This window comes from Mustela putorius, unplaced genomic scaffold (genome assembly GCF_011764305.1).
Source record: "Mustela putorius furo isolate JIRA1106 unplaced genomic scaffold, ASM1176430v1.1 tig00000151_pilon_pilon_pilon, whole genome shotgun sequence".
NCBI classification, from domain to species: domain Eukaryota; kingdom Metazoa; phylum Chordata; class Mammalia; order Carnivora; family Mustelidae; genus Mustela; species Mustela putorius.
The window spans coordinates 3,343,847-3,349,846 of NW_025421296.1; positions in this window are offsets into that span (position 1 = coordinate 3,343,847).

A 6,000-nucleotide genomic window follows, 5' to 3' on the forward strand; every position below is an offset into this window, starting at 1 on the left:
GCTTGCGGGTATTGGAATAGGACAGCCGGCTACAGAGACAGAGCCGACAGGAAGCTCACAGCTTGGTGTTACCCTGAACCAGTCGCAGACTCGGTGAGCTCGGAGCTCGGCCGGAGGTCAGGCAGAGGGGAGTTACTGGGCACTGTTCTCTGAGGGCGCACTGAGAAGTGGGGCCCTGGGCTCTCGGCTCCTCCGGGCTGGAGAGCAAGAGGTCACCATTTGTATTCCCATCCTCCAGAACTCTACGGAAAGCGATCAGGGAAAAAAGCACCTGAAAGCAAACCCGAGATTACTCAGCCCTGCCCCTGGTAAGGGCGGTGCAATACCTCCTGGGGCAAAGACACTTGAGAATCACTACACCAGGCCCCTCCCCCAGAAGATCAACAAGAAATCCAGCCAAGACCAAGTTCACCTACCAAGGAGTGTGGTTTCAACACCAAGGAGAGCAGCAGAATTCCAGAGGAGGAAAAAGCAAAGCACGGAAATCATGGCTTTCTCCGTGTGATTTTTTAGACTAGCAGTTAATTTAATTTTTTTTCATTTTTTTCTCTTCTTCTACTAATTTTTTTAACTTTTACCCTTTTCTTTTTTAACGTTTTTTAACTAGTTTATCTAATATATATATATATATTTCTTTTTATGCTTTTCTTTATTCGTTTTCTTTTTTTAATTCTTTTCTTTTGTTTTCTTTTTCTTTCTTTCTTTTAGAACCTCTTTGTATCCCCTTCCTCCCCCCTCACGATTTGGGATCTTTTCTGATTTGGTTAAAGCATATTTTCCTGGGGTTGTTGCCACCCTTTTAGTATTTTACTTGCTCCTTCATATAGTCTTATCTGGACAAAATGACAAGGCAGAAAAATTCACCACAAAAAAAAGAACAAGAGGCAGTACCAAAGGTTAGGGACCTAATCAATACAGACATTGGTAATATGTCAGATCTAGAGTTCAGAATGACAATTCTCAAGGTTCTAGCCGGGCTCGAAAAAGGCATGGAAGATATTAGAGAAACCCTCTGGGGAGATATAAAAGCCCTTTCTGGAGAAATAAAAGAACTAAAATCTAACCAAGTTGAAATAAAAAAAGCTATTAATGAGGTGCAATAAAAAATGGAGGCTCTCACTGCTAGGATAAATGAGGCAGAAGAAAGAATTAGAGATATAGAAAACTAAATGACAGAGAATAAAGAAGCTGAGCAAAAGAGGGACAAATAGCTACTGGGCCACGAGGCGAGAATTCGAGAGATAAGTGACACCATAAGATGAAACAACATTAGAATAATTGGGATTCCAGAAGAAGAAGAAAGAGAGAGGGGAGCAGAAGGTATACTGTAGAGAATTATTGGGGAGAAGTTCCCCAATATGGCAAAGGGAACGAGCATCAAAATTCAGGAGGTTCAGAGAATGCCGCTCAAAATCAATAAGAATAGGCCCACACCCCGTCACCTAATAGTAAAATTTACAAGTCTCAGTGACAAAGAGAAAATCCTAAAAGCAGCCCGGGAAAAGAAGTCTGTAACATACAATGGTAAAATATTAGATTGGCAGCTGACTTATCCACAGAGACATGGCAGGCCAGAAAGAGCTGGCATGATATTTTCAGAGCACTAAACAGTAAAAACATGCAGCCAAGAATACTATATCCAGCTAGGCTATCATTGAAAAAGAGATTAAACGCTTCCAGGACAAACAAAAACTGAAAAACTTGCAAACACCAAACCAGCTCTACAGGAAATATTGAAAGGGGTCCTCTAAGCAAAGAGAGAGCCTACAAGTGGTAGATCAGAAAGGGACAGAGACAATATACAGTCAATATACAGACAATATACAGTCACCTTACAGGCAATACAATGGCACTAAATAAATATCTCTCAATAATTACCCTGAATGTTAATGGGCTAAATGCCCCTGTCAAAAGACACAGGGTATCAGAATGGATAAAAACACAAAACCCATCTATATGTTGCCTCCAAGAAACTCATTTTAAGCCCGAAGACACCTCCAGATTTAAAGTGAGGGGGTGGAAAAGAATTTACCATGCTAATGGACATCAGAAGAAAGCAGGAGTGGCAATCCTTATATCAGATCAATTAGATTTTAAGCCAAAGACTATAATAAGAGATGAGGAAGGACATTATATCATACTCAAAGGGTCTGTCCAACAAGAAGATTTAACAATTTTAAATATCTATGCCCCCAACGTGGGAGCAGCCAACTATATAAGCCAATTAATAACAATATCAAAGAAACACATCAACAATAACACAATGATAGTAGGGGACTTTAACACTCCCCTCACTGAAATGGACAGATCATCCAAGCAAAAGATCAACAAGGAAATAAAGGCCTTAAACGACACACTGGACCAGATGGACATCACAGATATATTCAGAACATTTCATCCCAAAGCAACAGAATACACATTCTTCTCTAGTGCACATGGAACATTCTCCAGAATAGATCACATCCTCGGTCCTAAATCAGGACTCAACTGGTATCAAAAGATGGGGATCATTCCCTGCATATTATCAGACCAAAATGCTCTGAAGCTAGAACTCAACCACAAGAGGAATTTGGAAAGAACCCAAACATGGAGACTAAACAGCATCCTACTATAGAATGAATGGGTCAACCGGGAAATTAAAGAAGAATTGAAAAAAATCATGGAAATAAATGATAATGAAAATACAACAGTTCAAAATCTGTGGGACACAACAAAGGCAGTCCTGAGAGGAAAATATATAGCAGTACAAGCCTTTCTCAAGAAACAAGAAAGGTCTCAGGTACACAACCTAACCCTACACCTAAAGGAGCTGGAGAAAAAAGAAGAAAGAAACCCTAAACCCAGCAGGAGAAGAGAAATCATAAAGACCAGAGCAGAAATCAATAAAATAGAAACCAAAAAAACAATAGAACAAATCAACGAAACTAGGAGCTGGTTCTTTGAAAGAATTAATAAAATTGATAAACCCCTGGCAGGACCTATCAAGAAGAAAAGAGAAAGGACCCAAATAAATACAATCATGAATGAAAGAGGAGAGATCACAACTAACACCAAAGAAATAAAAACTATTATAAGAACATACTATGAGCAACTCTACGCCAACAAATTTGACAATCTGGAAGAAATGGATGCATTCCTAGAAACATATAAACTACCACAACTGAACCAGGAAGAAATAGAAAGCCTGAACAGACCGATAACCAGTAAGGAGATTGAAACAGTCATTAAAAATCTCTAAACAAACAAAAGCCCAGGCCAGACGGCTTCCCGGGGGAATTCTACCAAACATTTAAAGAAGAACTAATTCCTATACCCCTGAAACTGTTCCAAAAAATAGAAATGGAAGGAAAACTTCCAAACTCATTTTATGAGGCCAGCATCACCTTGATCCCAAAACCAGACAAGGATCTCATCAAAAAAAGAGAGCTATAGACCAATATCCTTGATGAACACAGATGCGAAAATTCTCACCAAAATACTAGCCAATAGGATTCAACAGTACATTAAAAGGATTATTCACCACGACCAAGTGGGATTTATTGCAGGGCTGCAAGTTTGGTTCAACATCCACAAATCAGTCAATGTGATACAACACATCAATAAAAGAACAAGAACTATGATACTCTCAGTAGATGCTGAAAAAGCATTTGACAAAGTACAGCATCCCTTCCTGATCAAAACTCTTCAAAGTGTAGGGATAGAGGGCACATACCTCAATATCTTCAAAGCCATCTATGAAAAACCCACCGCAAATATCATTCTCAATGGAGAAAAACTGAAAACTTTTCCACTAAGGTCAGGAACACGGCAGGGATGTCCATTATCACCACTGCTATTCAACATAGTACTATAGGTCCTAGCCTCAGCAATCAGACAACAAAAGGAAATTAAAGGCATCCAAATTGGCAAAGAAGAAGTCAAATTATCACTCTTCGCAGATGATATGATACTATATGTGGAAAACCCAAAAGACTCCACTCCAAAACTGCTAGAACTTATACAGGAATTCAGTAAAGTGTCAGGATATAAAATCAATGCACAGAAATCAGTTGCATTTCTCTACACCAACAACAAGACAGAAGAAAGAGAAATTAAGGAGTCAATCCCATTTACAATTGCACCCCAAACCATAAGATACCTAGGAATAAAACTAACCAAAGAGGCTAAGAATATATACTCAGAAAACTATAAAGTACTCATGAAAGAAATTGAGGAAGACACAAAGAAATGGAAAAATGTTCCATGCTCCTGGATTGGAAGAATAAATATTGTGAAAATGTCTATGCTACCTAAAGCAATCTACACATTTAATGCAATTCCTATCAATGTACCATCCATCTTTTTCAAAGAAATGGAACAAATAATTCTAAAGTTTATATGGAACCAGAAAAGACCTCGAATAGCCAAAGGGATATTGAAAAGGAAAGCCAAAGTTGGTGGAATCACAATTCCAGACTTCAAGCTCTATTACAAAGCTGTCTTCATCAAGACAGCATGGTACTGGCACAAAAACAGACATATAGATCTATGGAACAGAATAGAGAGCCCAGAAATAGACCCTCAACTCTATGGTCAACTAATCTTCGACAAAGCAGGAAAGAATGTCCAATGGAAAAAAGACAGCCTCTTCAATAAATGGTGTTGGGAAAATTGGACAGTCACATGCAGAAAAATGAAATTGGACCATTTCCTTACACCACACACAAAAATAGACTCAAAATGGATGAAGGACCTCAATGTGCGAAAGGAATCCATCAAAATCCTTGAGAACACAGGCAGCAATCTCTTCGACCTCAGCCGCAGCAACATCTTCCTAGGAACATCGCCAAAGGCAAGGGAAGCAAGGGCAAAAATGAACTATTGGGATTTCATCAAGATCAAAAGCTTTTGCACAGCAAAGGAAACAGTTAACAAAATCAAAAGACAACTGACAGAATGGGAGAAGATATTCGCAAACGACATATCAGATAAAGGATTAGTGTCCAGAATCTATAAAGAACTTAGCAAACTCAACACCCAGACAAATAATCCAATCAAGAAATGGGCAGAGGACATGAACAGACATTTCTGCAAAGAAGACATCCAGATGGCCAACAGACACATGAAAAAGTGCTCCATATCACTCGGCATCAGGGAAATACAAATCAAAACCACAATGAGATATCACCTCACACCAGTCAGAATGGCTAAAATCAACAGGTCAGGAAATGACAGATGCTGGCGAGGATGTGGAGAAAGGGGAACCCTCCTACACTGTTGGTGGGAATGCAAGCTGGTGCAGCCACTCTGGAAAACAGCATGGAGGTTCCTCAAAATGTTGAAAATAGAACTGCCCTATGACCCAGCAATTGCACTATTGGCTATTTACCCTAAAGATAGAAACGTAGTGATCCAAAGGGGCATGTGCACCCGAATGTTTATAGCAGCAATGTCCACAATAGCCAAACTATGGAAAGAACCTAGATGTCCATCAACAGATGAATGGATCAAGAAGATGTGGTATATATACACAATGGAATAATATGCAGCCATCAAAAGAAATGAAATCATGGCATTTGTGACAACATGGATGGAACTAGAGCGTATCATGCTTAACGAAATAAGTCAAGCAGAGAAAGACAACTATCATATGATCTCCCTGATATGAGGAAGTGGTGATGCAACATGGGGGCTTAAGTGGGTAGGAGAAGAATCAATGAAACATGATGGGATTGGGAGGGAGACAAACCATAAGTGACTCTTAATCTCACAAAACAAACTGAGGGTTGGTGGGGGGAGGGGATTTGGGAGAAGGGGGTGGGGTTATGGACATTGGGGAGGGTATGTGCTTTGGTGAGTGCTGTGAAGTGTGTAAACCTGGCGATTCACAGACCTGTACCCCTGGGGATAAAAATATATGTATATAAAAAATAAAAAATTTAAATTAACAAACAAAAAACAGTAAGTAGTCAGAGTGATAGAGAAATAATTCTGACAGCAGGTACCTGAAGGGGTGTTGAC